The sequence below is a fragment of the Lichenostomus cassidix genome, chromosome 9, assembly GCF_008360975.1.
Source record: "Lichenostomus cassidix isolate B80296 chromosome 9, HeHo_3.0, whole genome shotgun sequence".
Lineage (NCBI taxonomy): Eukaryota > Metazoa > Chordata > Aves > Passeriformes > Meliphagidae > Lichenostomus > Lichenostomus cassidix.
In genome coordinates, this window is record NC_139490.1 from 18,037,720 (window position 1) to 18,055,979 (window position 18,260).

Sequence of the window (18,260 nt, forward strand, 5' to 3'; positions counted from 1 at the left end):
AAATCATGAACACAGCATTTTAATTTTGATGGTCAAACAGTTTGACTGAAAGTCTCCCAATAATTAAGACTGCTAACTATCCATCTATAACCCATTTTAGATTTAGTATAACTTTCCCAATCCTTTTGGTCACGTTGGTCAGGCAGAACAGGTCTGAATGCTGGCAATATTTTCCTGTCAATGAAGCAATGAAGACACAGCAGAATTCATGTTGGACATCAGCCAGAGAAATTACCAGGATGCAGTACTAGTGTTTTGTGAAATGAAGACAAGAAGTATCTTATTTCCTTCCAAGACTATTGCATATCAGTCTAAAAACTTATAGAATTAGGGCTTAGCAGTAGAGCAATCCAACTGAAACACATGATGCAGCTGGTTTTGTGATTTCACTTCTTGGCCAGAAGGTTTTTTGCAAAATCAGCCATTTCTTAATAATTAAAAATCTTCAGCCAGTCACAGCAACAGATTAGATAATCCAGGTGCTTGACATTCCTGCAGGACTTCTTCTAAACCTTAGCAAAATAAAATAAACTAACACATTTTTTTTCCACCAGAACCCATTGTAGATCTGTCTTCCAAAAAGCACTTATTACTAGAGCTTAGGTTTGTCAGCAGTTGCATATTAAAAAATGCCTGTTAGAGACAAAGTGTTTTCCATTTCCTATTCCTGCCTGCACTGAAACAGGAGGCTCTGCCAATGGAGTAAAGTCAGGGATTGGATGTGGTCTCCCCAGTCTTTGTGGCTAGACCAGGGGAATGCACAAGCTCCTCTGACAAGTTCCATGCTGAAAGAAGGGTTTAGCCTCTCTGTATTAGGTATTTTATTTGCAGATGGAGGAGACAGGTAATGAGCTGTCCCCCCTTTCCAATACTTTTCTGATTTAAGCTTTTCACATGAAGGAACCAATGTATGTGCTGCACACATTCCCTGTGTTTGTCATGCTCACTTTGGTGACACCAACCCCTGCCAGCCTCCCACCCTTCCCACCCACAGCCTCAGTTTGCTCCCGCAAGCACTTCTGCCAAAACACTCTGCACCTCTTCCTGTCACACATTTGGGCTTCAAAAATGAAATTCCAAAAATTCAATCAGATACTTAAAGTCCTATTTCAAGAATTAAGTGGGGTACCTTCATTTTTGTTAGTCTTTATACTACCATGCCCTCTTCTGAGTTATCTGCAACATAATAAGGGGAAATTAATGCTAAACAGGCTCTCAAGTTCTCACATCTTTAACAGAAAATGTGCGTTGCTTAAAGGAAAAGAGTTGGGGGGGCAAGGTGGGAGAAAAGGCTGACATACCCATTCTGAAAAATCCTTTTACTTACCTGCTGAAGCTGAGCTGTTGAGGCTTTGCATTGCCTATTGTATTTGATGACTTCCCTAACACCTAAAGCACTCAAAGGAATGCAGCTCAGGGCTGTTTCAGGTGTAATTTATGCCACCAGCTATTCTAGGGAAATCAGGGGAGCGGGAGGCCCTGAACTCAGATCTTGCAAGGTAAGAAACTTTCAGTTCTGTCTTAAATAACAGTAACCTCAAAGGACTTAGAACTCTATTGTTCAAGTCAGTGGGAGCTTTGACATTGAATTTTTTGAGAACAAGCCAGGGTCCTAGGAAGTAGTTAATTAACATCTCTACAGGAAATCTGAAAACTTCCTTTTTTTTATGAATTTCACAGAAGTCCATTGAATGATTCTCAGATTTCATGTCTGCATATGGAGTATTCTCTAGTCTTTGGCAAGACCAGAGCTCCATTGCCATTGCTTTTCTTTTTTTCCTAGCCAGACATTTGTCTTTGTAAGCCTAGGAGAACTGTGTTTAGGGCTAAATATTGTGAGACTAGCAAATTCTCAGAACAGAAAGCTCCACTGAATAACTAGAAATAACATTTTGTACTGTAGCTTTGTTTTTCATAAATCAAGAATTAGGGCTTGGAAATCTGAATCAGAAGTGTTTGAACTGCAATTTTCCCGCCTCTCTTCCAGTCCCAGGCAATATTCTTGCTTGGTTTATGTTTTCTTGGGGTAAAACTCTGGCCCCACTGAACTCAGTGGGAGCACTGCCATTAATTTCAGCAAGGCAAGCACTTCCTTTCCAGTCCCTTGGAAGCTTCTGTGGGGTACGTGCAAGCTCGCCTCCAACAGCAATTATCTGTGCTTCTCCCTTTCTGTAAATCATTGTGACTTCCCAGCAGTACACAAACTTCAAATGTTTCTGCTTTTTGTCTCTCTTTAAGCTGTATAAAGACCTTAATAAATAACCAACTGATACAGTGTGGCAGGAAACTCCTGTGAGTTTAGGATGCAATGGAAGTTGTGCCTTTAAACAGCACTAAAACCAGCAAGTCCTTCGAGCAGCCACATCAACTTGAGCACAGCCTTCTTTCCAGGCTCCTGGAAAATGAAGGAGATTGCTTCCCACCCATGGTCAGCCACCCTTTCACAGCAGCAAGGTTTTCTAAAAGGAGCACCTGTGTCAGAGGCTCTGAGGCCACTGAGCAGATACAGCTATATCAGAGACTTTGGCAGGGAGACTCAACACACACAACTCCATGGAACCAAACTCCACTTCCAGGGAACTAAAACCCTGTTTTGCTGATCGAACCCAGAAAACCGAAAAGCCTGAGACTGAAATGGATTAAGTTGTGAACATAGCTGGTTCAGCATAGCTAACCAGGCACAAAGTTGATGCTGTTACAATCTACCACCAAGGTGACTCACAGTAGAAAATACTTGTTCTGCTCAAGCATCTAAAGCATCAGGAGAGTTGTGCCTCATCTCACTTATTTAGGCAGCAGGAAAAAAAAGCCTGCAATGACTGTTATTGAGTTCTGGTATCTACTGTGTCATCATCCAAAACCACCTTTACCAGAGGTCATCCTTCAATTCAGTCACCCCAAAACCACAGTGAACACTCATCTGCCAATTTTGTTTGTCTCCTCCTCAGCCACAGTGACCATCTATTCACACTTCCAAATTATAGTCTTTTTGTAGCAAGCAGTTTCTCCCCACTGAAAAGATGAACAAACAGCCCCTTATTTTTACAATTACACCTTATTCAATGGCCTTTTCATAGGGCTCAGTGCATTTAATGAGTAAAAATTCAGCAGTATTAAAAAAAAGACATGGAAATAAAACAGTATGATTTTGCAACTCTTCTCTGCACACTGTTCATCAGGTCTGATGCTTCAGTCATAAAACTGACTGGGGTGATCTCTGAGATGTCAGGTTCAGTTTAGTTCCTGCTTCTTGAGAGGAGAGTAGGTACATAAGACTCAACAGGATGTTAGCACTTTTGAAAACTTCTCCTCTCCAAGCTAGAGCTTACTGAAGCTAAGGTGTACAAAATAAAACTCATGTTTTACATCAAATTCCATGCAGAGAGTTTGAGTCTTAGGTAAAATGATCCTACACTGTGGTGAGATGGAGGGGAATTCTGCCTCACAGATTTACTTACTGAACATCCTGTTGGACAAACAAACTGGCAAGGAACTAAGGATGAGACAACAAATCAGCCTAAATCAGAAGTGAGCCTGAGTCATCCAAGACAGTACAGTAACTATTTTGCAACATTTCCTGTCAAAATACTCAAAAAAAAAAACAAAAAAAAACACTTTCATTACCTAGTCACTAGCTGTTCCCTAGAGTTATCCTTTCTTCTAAATACTTTTTTTATATTTCAGAGAATTTGTCTCTCTCAAACATGGAACAATACAAGCAATTTTGCAAATCTTAATGCAGCAGGTTCCCACATAGGTATTTTGGGGTTGCTTTTGAAAATATGGCAGACAACAGCAAAAGTCAAAGGTAGCATGAGGGAATTGTGCTTTCACTGCAAGAAACATCTGAAAAACTCCACAAAGTCTCATTAACTTGGATTTATTTTTATGCAGTCTTATATAGATCAAGGATATACATGCATTATTCCACCTAATTAATATATGACACTTTGCACCAAATTCATGCACAGAGATATTCACAAGCTGAAGCTTCCTCAGAAAGACCACCTTCCACTGAAATAACTACTGATTCAATAAAAACATGCCTGGCTTATGTATGGCAAGTGAAGTTGAAACCATAGAAGTCAGTAATTGAGGTATTCCATGGACCAGTGCAGAAATATGATGCTTATTTTGTGGAACTGTGAGTTTACTAATATTATCTGATTCAAAATCTGGGTTCAGCTATGTGTATTCAATTAGCCATTATCTGACTGAAATCTAGTTGAAGACAATGGAATTTAATGAATTTCATATTTGTTTTCTCATTCTGCATACAGCACCTGCATCTCCAATCTTTTTCTGTGTTAATTCAACATCTGGAGAGGTTAGACATCTGCTGGGAGGCAGAAGCTCATAATGGTCTGCCATTAAAAAAAAAAATATCAAAATTTGAGCAATGACATTTAGTTTTAGAAACAGAATGAGAAAGGTTTTTCTGCCCCTTTTCAAAATATTTTACCTGCTTAAATAAGTTCTACAGTTACAAGACAGGCTCAAGTCTGAAACTCAGTCACAAAGTTGAAAATCAGAGTTTGTGAATAACCTAACAGACAAAAAAAATAAAAGGAATACATATATTTCAGGGATAAAAAAAGGCTGCAGCTCCTATTTTATGGCAGAGGAACAATATTCTCTAGGAGAAGAGAGTCCCTGGTCTTTCTACCAACAGCAAGACGAGAAACTGACACTATCAACTTCAGAACCATCAATGACAGAAAATGTTAAATCCAAGTTACAATTTAGGCATTAAAACTTGCAGAGATAGATGGGATTCAAACAGAATTACAACTACAAGAGATTTCCCCTGAAATTTTATTCCTACTCCAAAAAAGTATCTTTCATAAAACATCCTCTTCTCCTATACCACATGCACTTCTAGCACCCAGGCAAAGGCTGCAGAAGAAGAGGAAGTCCAGATCTCTCTCCCCCACCCACACGTATTTTCTGTGAGTTTCTAGTTCTTAAGTCTGTTATATTGTGAAGAAAAAAGGGTAATATGCCCACAAGCTCAGATTCTGAAATACAGTCTTTGAAATACTCTAGGAAAATTATCATTTGAGTGTTCATAGACTGATTCCAAGGCTCTCATGTCCAAATAATATTCAACTTCCAGACACCAGCAGTAGGCTGTGGGAGAAGTTCATTAGTATTGGAAAGTGGTCATTTTTTCTGAAAAGCCATTAAAAAATGGCACACCCATATAGTATATACATCTGTTATGTGAAAATGTGCTTTTTCACAGGTTTGAAGAAGCATACATTGAAGTACCATGGAATGCAATATTCCCAAGCACTGACTGAACATCATATAGCAGCCTTTCAAAATCTGTCTGGACAAAAGACTGGAGAACTAACTGCACAAAAGAATCCTGCTTTGGCACATTTGTTCCAATGATACTTCATAGTCCCTTTCCATCTGTAATTTCTAGGATTTTGCAACTGTTTAGGGATTCTAGATTCATAAATTCCTTGGCCAAATTGGCAACAGGCTGCAGCAATTTCCCACCTTTAAATCAACTGCAGACCACAGAAACCCCTGGGAACAGTAGAGGGGAATTAGTGTACCTGAGAACTAAACTTACAAGGGGATAAGGTGCAGAGTGCAGGTCCTCAGACACCTCCCATTTCCCTCCAGTGATGTCAGCACAGGAATGTGGGGTGGGACAGCACAGTTAGGGTTCAGCATGTCAGTCAGTGCTTCAATACAAATGGTCTGACTTTCCAACAAAAGCATTTTACAAAGAAGGGAAGTGGTGTTTCTGTTATATAAACTCCGACAGTTATTGTGCGGTACTGATACATTAATTGACCGTTATTAATGAAATACTTATCTAACATAATTGAAGGATTCAATTTGTTTTATGACAACTTTCATGCCAATAAAAGCTGTGCTTTCAGAGGTACAAAGGAAATTAGGACATTCAACAGAACTCATTATGGAATTATGATCATCCTTAAGGTTAACTCTTTGCTGTGTAGACTTCTGCTCACCCCACAAAAGGGGCATTAGACAGGAAAATTCTGCTCCTTTATGCTGAAGGTTTCCCCCAGCCCTAACACTCAAGAGAGGGTAGTTTGACTTTGTTTTAGAGAGAGAATAGGACAAGTAAGGAATGTAACAATCCCCTGTAGCCAGTAAGCAATCTCCTCACCACAGGTCCCACATTAACACACGCTGTGTGTCAGGGCAAGGAGCCCATCTGTAGGGTCCACAGTTGCAGCAGGCTCTCCCCAAATCCCCTGCTTGGGGCTTTGCACATAACTCCACTCACGTTAATATTGCTTCACGAGCAGAAACTTCACCCCCAAGTACTTTGCTCAATCTCCTCGGGGCTTCATTACTGCAGTCCACAGCATTTGTCATCAATTATATTGGAACAAGCAAGCACAGAGCACAACAACCTCCCAGTAACTGCACTGCACTGTGGCCTCTGCAACAAGGGTGAGCAATGCTTGTACCAGGTCTTAGAGGGCCTTTGAACTGGGAAGGGGAAGAACTATCAGTTTCTTTAATCACCAGCAGTAAGTTTGGTTCATTTTGGCTTAAATACACTTCACTCACTTTCCCTCTTTAGTCTTGCTACATAAAAAAAACATGTAAGACCATAGAAGCTGACAGATCCAATCAGTCAAAACACCATAGATGCCCACAGAACCATACAGAAGAAGGGAAAACATGCATTGAAATGTTCACTAACACTCACAAAAATTTGTGCAGTCAGGACTCTCCAGTCTGAGGCACTTCCTTTGCTTTTCGTTTTTCTTGAGAGATTTTTCTTTCATGAATGACGTGACTCTCCTTTTTAAACCGTGTCAGTTTTTTCATATTCACTTAATCTTTCAGTAGGGAAGGCCACAGTTTAACATCACATTATGGGAATAACTCACACTGTTTGCTTTGAACTTCTCACTTCACTTATATAAGTTCCTGTTAGTATCAGCTACTCAATTTAAGTCACAGCACAGGAAGTGATCTATTCAGGCATACTGAAGTTACAGAAAAGTGACTTCTGTTCCTTACTTAAAGGAGAAAAACCAAAACAAAACCATACATACAAATTAGGGTGCCTACACAAAATCAAAACAGGCAGAAGGCACTTGTGATATGGAAAATCACTGTATGGAAATAAAATTATATGATATGACACAGTGCAGCACATGTCCTTGGCACATAGGTGTAGGCAGTAAAACACCAGTGTATAAAGAGTACAGACAAGTTATTTCTTTTCCCCACTACATTTTGATGCCATAAAATAAAATGAAATGTACTTTGTCATTGCTATAAATACCAAGGAGAGAAACAAACAATAGGATTAGCATAAGAATCATCTTTAGAACTAATGTAGCACTTAAACACATCTGTAGTCTTCTGTATGTCAAACATTAAGAGGAACCAGCATTTAAATCAAACTTAAATCCATCAAGATGATAAAAAACTATCTCAAGAGAATCCACAATTTGTTGCTTAAAATGGTGACATTAAAGTGTCCTACACATTTACCCATCAGATCTCAGTGTTTTTCCTGGAACTTAAATAAAAAAGCCCAAGACAGTGGAAAAAAAAAACACAACATAAGTAGAAAAACCTGAAAATGCAGGATCTCTTAGCTAGCCCACCACACAATGCAGCCCACCTCATAAATTATAGTTTAATAATACTTTTGTATATGATGATATGGGTTATTGGTCATGGGGTATTAACACAATGATGCCTGCAAATGGGAATTTTACGATCTCTTAAAATGCACTTGTCACTTCACTTGGTCCAATTCATTGTTCCTTGCTGTTATGGATAATTATGGGTGCTGTCTTATATTAGGCAAAATTACAATTGATGAGAGCAAGGATTTTGATCAAAATGAGCCTGAAGTTTATTGTTCTGTTTTACTTCATATAAATTGATGCTAAAATTAATTAAAAGGGGAAAAGCAGCCCAAATAACAAACAAACCAAAAAATTAAACACCTGTTCCATTCCTGGTCCCAAAGAATTCACATCAGCAGCAATTTTTTCAATCACTCTCAGTGAGTTCCGGGCTGAACCCTTACATATGCACCTGCTACTGAGCAACACTAGCAAACACAAGTAAAGGAGCCAATATTTTATTCAAGGATGTTCTCCTGAAATCTGAGGTCACTACTCACTTTAGATATCTACAGGTACAAAATCATGACAAATTCTGTGAGATTGCTGTAGTCTGCACCAGCATGAGCTTGAGCCCAGGTGTTTAATACTTCATGTTCATCATTGAAAGTTTTGCTTGTCCTAATCTGCCAGTGGATTTGGCTTTGGAGTCAAGAGCACTTGTTCCCCACCATCCCACCCCCCTTGTAACCCAAGCACCATTTGCTGGAGGAAACACGTGCTCTGCATGTGGCTCAAGCTGCCAGCCAGCAGCAGGATGAATGTATTTACTTGCACTCCTCTAAAGTTATCTTCTAGAATCTGGTTTTTATGTGGCTTGGTAGTCTTCCAAGTGCAAAGGATTAAATCACCAGGAAGGGCTATCTTCCCATTTTCAATTCCATTTTAAAATGTGTTATTTTGTGATGCCATCGGATATCAGTAGTGATGCTTGGCAACATTACATATTGCTGTTTAATTGCCTTAAAAACTATTTCCCTGGTAGTATCATTAATAATACCAAGTCTAAATTGGATTAAGCACTACACTGCTATAAAGTTAATTCACTGTGATACTAATGAAATGTCATGTGAGGCTTCCTGTAAATCCAGCTAAACAGTTGCTGCCAAGGATCATTAAATCAATGGCACATTCAGCTATTCTGCTTAGAAAGTATTGTTTTAATTGCTAGCAGGTGATTTTCATTAATGCAAGCATCTTCCATTTTACTGACTTTTTAGATCTGATGGCAATAGACCCTTTAGTAGTTCAATAATGACAATACTTTGCCATTTCTAGGAAAGGAATGAAGCTCACTTGAGAAAGTGGTGGAACAGGAACGGCAAAATTTTCAATCAGAATATTCCACTGCATATTTACAAAGCACCCAAGTAAAAGACCTGCTATAATGCTCAAGCAAGTCAGCAGGCTTTGGCATGATCATCATCTGAAACAATCTGAAGTGTTACATATCTTCAGTTCCTGCAGGAGATTCTCCATTGGACAGCCAAGTTTAAAAACCCTCAGCCTTCACCTCTCTGCATCAGCCTACTCAGGTAGAAAACAGCAATACCTTTTCCCTGCCTTTGTGAAATATTTGTAATTCACTGGGGAAGGAGTGCAACTGACACTGGAAGCGCTGGGCTCAAACATTGCTAAAAATGCTTGCTAGGTGGTTAAACGTGTGCCATGATCTTGACCTGCACATCACGTTGTTTTAAGTTTGTTCATATTCTCTGAGGGGACTGTCTTGAAATTTAGTTTTGCCCCTGATTTCCATTGGGTTTTGCAGCTTTCTCTCTTACTTCTCCAAAATTATAAGCATGTGAAAAACAGCCTTTCCAAGCACAGAGGATCCTCTGGCTCTGAGCTTTGTTCATAGCAACAATTCAGAATCTGAAGATCTTGGCTCCAATCTTAAACAGACTCTCAGATTGCAAACAATTGGGGCAGAGGTGAGAAGGAAAACTTCTCACTTAGAGAGAAAAGTAAACAGGAATGCCCAGAGGAGCTCAAGACAGACCCCACACACCAGCTGTTGCACTTTTCAGATGTATAAGGTAAGAGATGATACAGGTCCATTCACTGTGCAGAAGGTAAGTAGGGAAAGGGAGGATTAAAGCCAAAGGTGGTTCCACCCATCTCTGAGACAGCTGGAAGTTACACAACAACTCCCACTGCTAAAGCAGCTACAACAGCCTCTTTTGAATGTCCAGGAAAAGAACATTTCCCAAAATCTCAGCATTGCTTACTCCTGTGCCAGTCAGAACTTCTGGAACAGGCTCTCTCTGTGCAGAGTACTCTGGGCAAGGCAAGACAGCTCTTGGAACACAGCCATGCTCTGCAGCGCCTGCAGGGGAACTTGGGCAGGTCTCAGGGTCACAGAGCTCCTCTTTCCTACCAGCCATGACAAAAAGACACAGAGTTTGGGCAATGATTTTCCTTGTATCACACCATATACTACACACAAAAATCTGACTTCTGATCTCTGTTCAGCCACATATACATTCAGATCTAAGCGAAACAATAAATAATGTAGTGTGGAATTATAGAAAGTACTGATCACCACTTATTTATTTTGGTCCATGCATTCTATAGTTTTGGTTGCACACTAGATAAAAGGATGTAATTCAGTCTGAATATTTTATGAAGATTGGTGGAAGAAAGCAAGATTTCACCCCACTTCAGTGATATTGCACAAACAACGCAATGAAATCCCTGTCTCTAAAGGAGAGGCCAACGGGGCAGAAATCTTAGTGCCATTAAACTTTGGTTGTAAACACTCCTTTCTTCTTAGCAGCTGTTCTGTATAATAATTTTCATTCAACTCAAGGCAAGAATAGAACCTCATTTCAAAGAAACTCCATTCAGGGTCACTTTTAGTAATGACATCGCTTTAAATCTTGTTAATCTGACACATAAAATCATTGCTAAAAATCGCCCTTTTCTTTCCAAGATATTCTTCAGCAATACTTACACTACATGGCAGCATTCCTTCTCTTCTCTATGACCCTGCCTGCCCAAAGTACAGGTAACATAGACAAGCAGTAAATCAAAAAGTATTTCCCAGTCAGATCTCATTCCACCCGCTCTGGTTTGTAGCCAGATTTCCCAGGAGCCATGGGGTAATTCTTAGGAGCAGGGAAAGCATCTCTGAACCACCTGTGGTGGATTTACAATTAAGAACTAATACCTTTACCAGTTAAAAACTAACCCTTCTGTTAAGCAACAGAACACAGACCTGGCATTCTATCCCCACAATCACTTGACAACTTTCAGAGATATTTTAATTTTACACATAATACTTGATTTTTAAATAATATTTTTAAGGATTCCCCTGCAAAACTGCAGATTAGCCCAGAACACCATAGTCTGAAAACCTCTCATACCACTTCTTTGCTAATAAAAGTCCTTCTGGTTAAACTCCTGCCCTCTGATTTTATAAATCAACTGATGAAGGTCACAGGTTTCCTACAGCTGAAGCCCAGTTTGTGTCAAGCACAGCAAAAGTGTCTCAGGGACTGCTGTGGCTGTTGTTACAATTACTGCAAGCTCTCTGCTGGTCTGTGGATGTTTAGCTTGTCTCCTGAGCAGTCAGCACAGCCTCTTGTTATGAAGAGGGCAAACTGAATAACAAGGAAGTCAAGGACACCTTAAAGGAGACTGAAAACAAGTTGCTTGGCACTGATTTTGACATCAATACTCCTGGAAGCAGAGGGTGTAAATATAGCATCTTTGCCTTAGCTTTCACTTTATGAAGCTGTTAGGTTTAGTTCTTGCTTATAATAGACTATGCAAATGCTGATTCTCCTTATTGATTTGTATACACACATACATGCTTTCTCACACCAGGAAAGTTAATTCATAAGATTCTAAGCGTTCAATTTCAGCACAGTGCTTTGACCTAAAAGTCCAGATAAGCTGTTCCTTTTGACAAAACTTATACAATGGCAGTGATGTTTCTATTCTCTCACTCTTTTCACCATGTACCTCCAGATCAGACTTAAAAAGCAGTTAGAGCGCTCAGAGTAAACACAACATCTATTTGTGTCCTGGGTTGTCACCTCTCCATTTTTCTGCAGCAGTGATTCTTTTATCATGAATGGCTTATCAAACGTCAACTCCACATCTCTCCAGACAATTAAAGGCTGTAGATCATATAACAAACTGCTCCACTGTCAGCTGGCATCATAAACCACAAGGAGCCAGTTGTTCAGGATGTCATCCAGCCTCTGACCAGAGGCAAGATGAAAGCTGAACTCTGACCTGGGTGAGTGATTGAGAATATACTGTTTGTCACTGTCTAAAGAAAACGTGAACTGCCTCCACTGGCATCCAGACTTGCTAAATTTAGTTCCATGAAGCCCTGAGATTAGTGAAACCTTTCAAAGAGGAGATGACAACACTTTGTGTTTTACCCAAGGACAAAGTTAATCATGTTCCTCCCCAGGGAACCTTATAGCACATTTCTAATATCATAAAATTGCGGCTGTGTAAATTTGGACAGGAGACAGTCATTGAGATTTTTTGCTCGTGTAAATGGGATCAGCAACCTCTGTGTGTCAGTTCAGGAATTCAGCCTCCTAAAACACTCCAGCACAATATCTGGCAGTTTACCTTCTGATAATTATGGTGCTCTCTCTATGTATTTTCAAATACTGGCCTTCCATGCATATATTTCCCACGTTCCTTATGACTCAGGAGTAGCTGCAGTTATGAAAACATTCTGGTGAGAGCTGAAAGCTTGGTGGTGCTGCTGCTGCGAGTGACTGTCAATACCTGTCAGTCCTTGCTGGGCTTTGACATCATTTCCAAATGCCCTATAAGAGGATGAAAATGCAGCACCTCCTCTAAAACAGCAATTCTTGGAAGCCTCTCTTCCCTCACCAGCACACACTGGGAATCAGACACTGTGGTGCTCTCCACCCCACAATTCACAACCTTTTCAGAGGGGAGCCTGCAGTCATTCCACACCAGAGGAATGTTTGTCCTCTTAGCACTGCCTCTGATCCGTTGCTTGCACCTCCCTCTCTGACATAACAGTGTTAAACTAACTTTTAGCTCAGTATCCACTGCTGTAAAACATGGAGCTCAAGTCAGAGATGGAATTGAATGTGGTTGTTCCATTTCCTCCCACACAGACAGGTCTACAAGGCCTCAGTCAATGGCCAAACAGCAAGGCTGAATAAATATTAAGCTCCTGGATCCTCATCTGCCCTAAACTACCCCACCTTGCACATGGAGCTTCAGCTCTCCTCAGTGAGGGCAATGAGAACATTGAACTGTTTTCAAAAGTCCTGGCTGGGTGCACCCTTAAAGGGCATCTTCTCTGTGAAGCTTTCCAAAACTGACAAAAGAAATTTCACTGATTTTTTCCTTCCCTTTTGAGCCCAGTGTTTTCTGTTCAATCCAGAAACTAGAAAATATGTACAGAAAAACATCTAAATTATGTACATTTTAGGCCACGAAGCCCATTGGAACTGAGTATTAATGTTTCCATCCTCTTCTGTTGCTGCCTGCTTGTTCAAGGGCACACTTCTGAGAGTGGAATATCACTCACAGCAGCGTCACAGTAAGAAACACCACCAAATACACACCTTTCTGCACACTTATGCCATGGGCACTAACATCTGCACGGCCCTGTGTGACTGCAGGAGTCAGTCAATATGCTTGAACATGAAGGAGTAGAGCTCCAAACATCTAATCTCATGAACCAAACAAATGGCCCAAGGTCACAGACAAAGCCTCTGTCACTCTGAAATAGAGGTTAAAGGGTCCTGACTAAATTCCTTGAGCTGACCACCCAGCCATGCTTCATTTCACATCCTTCTCAGGAGTCATTAAGTATTTCTTCAAGTGCAGCATAAAATTTGCTGTATGCAGTGCCTAGTTTTTATTCTCAGACCATATTTATCAACTCTCTAAATGAAGTTTTATTAGTACTCATCTCCCTCACAGAAAAAAAAAAAAAACACCAAAACAAAACCAAAAAACTAAAAAACAAAACCAAAACAAACCCAAAAAAGATAAAAAAACCAAAACAAATCAAACAAAAATAAGTAATTTATTTCCCCATTATATTGGGAAAAAACAAAGGATATCTTCTTCCCCATAACATATCCACTACTTATATACACTACTAATTTAAAATATTGATAGAAATATTTTTTTTGAAGTCACAGCAAGAAAAGATGACCTTGCCAGATTTAAATTTGTGTTTGGAACTCCAAAATTGGTTTGGTGAACTCTTAAAAGGGATTTCTGATAGAAAAAGCCATTGCAGTGATATGACACAGTATGTAGGAAACTGCTATGTTGCCTAGCAATCTCTGGCTGCTTCACCATTAAGGTTTTAAACATCATTTCTCTCTGTTTGAAAAGCTCAGCAAAATCCACAAGCAATGAAAACTGAGTCAGTTCAAAGTGACTTACACTGTGAAATGTTTATAGTTTTCCACACATCTACAGAATTACAATATTTTGCTTTCCATCTTTGCAGTTTTAATTACAACACTAAACAGTTGTATAAAAAACCCAACAACAAATAAACAAAAAAATAATTATGTGCTTCACAGCTTATTGTAATGCAATTACACCTAGATGACAGGAACTGAGATTCCCTCTGCTAATAATTTTACCATAATAGGGAAAGAATTTGTGTATATTTACTGACTCAGAAGCTACTGACTAGATCAGAGCCACAGTATTGACCAGGCACTAATTTGCTAATTCCAGGCTGCAGCACTGGGACCACTGCTTTGCATACCACAGAGCTGTCTGCTCCTTAAGGCAGTAGAGTCTGAATAAGTGGAGTACTAAACCTCACAGATTCCAGCACACACCTCCTGTGGATGCTCAGAAGACCAATTCCTTCCCATCTCCCTTTTTTCACCCTGATATCCTGTTCCTCACACCAGCACCACCCTCTTATTTCATGACACAGCATGTATCCAGTGCAAATTCATATCCACCACTCAGCATTTCCCATCTGGAGCTTGAAAGATGCAGTGGATGTTGCATAAAGCCACAAGGGAAAAAAAAAAAAAAAATCATTAAGACAATGATTTGGTTTGCAATCCAAGCTGTTGCTCCCCATCAGTAAAGTAACACCATTTGCAGTCAACATTGGTTTATCTTTTTACCCCCATTGTGGGCAGCAATTTATTGTACCAGCACAGAATGAGCAGATTGATAAAGAGAGGAATGAGAAGAATTTCATCCTATGCTGAGAGGTGGTCAGAGCTAACTGGCCAGACCTGAAGGTCGACTTCCCAGTGAAGGATGCAGCCCCCTGCTTCAACCAGTATGTTTATTTATAAATGTACACAAAATTTTCATGAAAATTCATTAATGGGAGCTACATGATCAACAAAATAAGGTTGATCAGGGCAAACAGTTGCAGTGATCAATTTGTCTAACATTTTTAGCCACTTCTGTGCAAGCAGTCTCCCTTTGTAAAGGCAGATTGACCCATTTCATGTTCAGACAGCATTTTAGTTTTTTGAGCTCTCATGCAGGGGTTGCTGTGTTGCCCACATGTATTCCTCATTTGTACATGTGACATGCAACTGGTTAGATAAACTGTTCTCTGGATTTGTATGACATCTGTATGAAATTTTCATACAAATTACTTCACCTCTCCACAAGCATGACACATGACCATTCCCACAGACAAGAAATAAAACAGGACAAAAAAATCATCCAAGGAAAGATGTAATCCTCATGCAATGCATGTTAAATACATCTCTAAAGAAAGCACACACTTGTGCATCAAAAAGCTGGATACACCTTACAGGAAGGTAATCATCCTCCTCTGGCATGCCCACATCAGAGGAAAATGCTGTCCTGCAGCCTCAGCCAAACATCACAGATGCTCTAGAGCTGCAGTGACTGAAAGAAAGACCATGTGTGGGTAGCACCCAAACTCAATCCGTAATGTCTACCAGAAACCACCAAAACTTATACAGTAGTCAAGAAAGTAATATTGCTCTGAAACAAGCATTTTCCATACCAGTCAGGCAGCAAAAGGGAGGAGTTTTGAGCAGCAGATCAGCTCAACCTCCTTCTGAAATCCCCTAAAATGGAATCTTCTTTCTCTGCCCCATGAAAATATTCCCCTCACCTTCAAATCCCCATTCCTTTCTAAAGAGCTGACTAACCCAAACAATGGAGACCAAGGGTATACTGGCATCATGGATTCATTTGGAACATAAGTATTTTTAATTAAGAGGAAATTGCTTTCAGACAAAATGGAGGCATGAAGGAACTTGGCAGGGGGAATGGCAAGAGGAGAGGAGGAAAAAGAGGAGGAATGATGCCCTAATAGCTGTCCTGTACTGAGAACATCTATCCTCACAAAAGGATTTCCTGCTCTTCAAGACAGAGCTCTTTGATTCATTTTATCACTAACAAAGCATAAATATGAGCACAATATTTTCACTTCTATACATGCCTGCCATAATTACAAACCCACTAGGTTTACTGACCTTAGCAAAAAGGATATTGAAAGGACGGGAAGAAGCCTTCCTATTTTCTCACTTTCACTCTAGTACATTTTATTAAATTATAGCCAGGTACCATTTGTAAAAATTTAACCGCAGAACCCAAGAATATCAGTTGATGCCTGAATTAATTTTTCCTTATACCAATGACATCATTTCTATTTAGGATGTTGCTACAAATTCCAACAACTGTAGTGTTTGTCCTAGGCATCACCTCACTTACAGGTCTGCCATTAAGCTCCTGACATTTTTGTGCTAACCTCCAACAGTGCTGCTAACCCCACAAATCCCTAATGCTTAGCTGTACTATTGGCAACTTTAAAAGAAAGGATTGACTTTGGGGAAGCAGGACACCAAACAAAAGTCTATTTTTACCTGTAGAGAAAATAAGAAAGTGCAATAAAAAGCATTTGGGTTCCCCAGCAGCTGTTCAATATGTAAGGTACCAAACTCCATCCACTTACCTCGTAACTCATCGGTTTTTGTGGGCTACTGCCCTTTGTAGAGGCTGGTGGCTGCTCTGCAAATTGTATTTGGGCCCTGAGGGTGTGAGCTACTCCTGACCTTTCACAGCTGACACAGGAAAGCAGAGTTGTCTCTCTTACTCACACACAAACTAGTCCAAAAGCATACACATATAGTTATCCCTCTCTCCTCAGCGTGAAAATATCACTAAAAAATAATTCTCTTGCTCCAGTAAGTAAACATTCCATATTTTGCTAACAAAAGCTTGATTGCCACAAGTTTTGTAGAGACAGAGCTCTCCTGTAGCAGTGGATGAGGCCTGCCCTACTTCTGTGTCTTTTTATGCTGTAAACCAGGCTTTCACCATTTCTGTATTTTATGTCAACAGAAATATTCTGTGGTATGCACGATCCACAGATGTTCTTTGCCTTTAGCCTATCAAGAATAGCTGTTACAGAGCTAGAAAACTGCTCCAAGTAACCCAAAACACACTTCCAAAGGGCTTCATTTCCAAGCCTGGAGAACAGAAAACCACTCAACAACACTAAAAATGAAAGACTTGACATTTCTTTTGCTTCTGGTTTGGGTCCCAGCAGACTGTGCCCTAGTGTAGCACATAATAGCAAGAGGTTCATTCATTGGTACTCAAAAGACACCACACAAGACCCTTTTTTTCCTGTTCTCCATAAAAACACAACAGGGAGGTATCAAGTATTGGGAACCTGCTCCACCAGCAGGAAACAACAGCATAGAGATGCAAACTTATTCTAATATTTTCTGTACCTTTATTCCAGAAGCATTACAGCAGCTCCACCGCTGACCTTGAAATCCCCCTGGCTTTGTGCTCCCCTCCTATCGATGGCCTACAGGAAAAAGGTGACATTAAAGCATGGGGTGGGTCAGAATCATCTTATAAAATGCAAAGCCTGCAGCTGGAGATAATAAGGCACAGTAATTAGCAATAACACCAAGCACCTTGTTTCTTCCCTTGCTGCTGCTTTAGACACAGCCACCTTCTGTAGGGAGAATTAAGCACAAACACCTGTGGGGCAGGGATTGAGGGTTTAACAATAAGGCCAGTAAAGCAAATGCTGTAAGTCTTATGGTCCTTTTCCATCACGTTTGTAGAAAACAACCAAACGATCTATTTATTGATAAATCAGACACAGACGTGGGCAGGTCCCTGGCAGCCAGAAACCCAGTGCTTGCCTTTGCAGAGATTCCAGGGACACCTCACAGCCCCCTTAAGATCTGACTTGGGTTCCAGCTGGTTCCTTAAGACCAGGTCCTCAGCACGCATAAATCATTCCAAGCACCAGTGAATTCCTTGTAAAACCACCGTGATTTACATCAACAGAGAAACCAGCCCCTTTTACCTCTCCTTGCAATCCCAAGTGTTTGTTTCCTTTTCGTGCAGCAGTTGTGCTGCTGAATGCTAATGAGATGAGAGGTGATTCATTCCCAATCAACCATCTCCAGAATAATTAGCATGAGCATCTAACCTTCACTCCCCCTGCTTTTGCAGGTACTACACATCCTGTGCTATCCACAGATACTGGGATGCAGCATGGAGTATTTCAGCTGCATCCCAGCTGTAATTACTTTCTCAAGTATTCAAGGCATTTTGAAGAATCACAACCACCCCTCAGTGTTCTGATGGAAATGAAGT

General features: G+C 40.2%; 1 long non-coding RNA gene across 1 annotated transcript in view; it reads right to left on the reverse strand.

The window, feature by feature from the left end:
• LOC146433388 (uncharacterized) overlaps positions 1-17,495 on the reverse strand; it is a 170,826-nt gene extending 153,331 nt beyond the window's left edge. Inside the window, exon 1 of the long non-coding RNA XR_014853944.1 lies at positions 17,375-17,495. This is a non-coding gene — a long non-coding RNA (uncharacterized LOC146433388). The remainder of the gene's footprint in view (positions 1-17,374) is intronic.
• Positions 17,496-18,260: the final 765 nt, after the last annotated feature.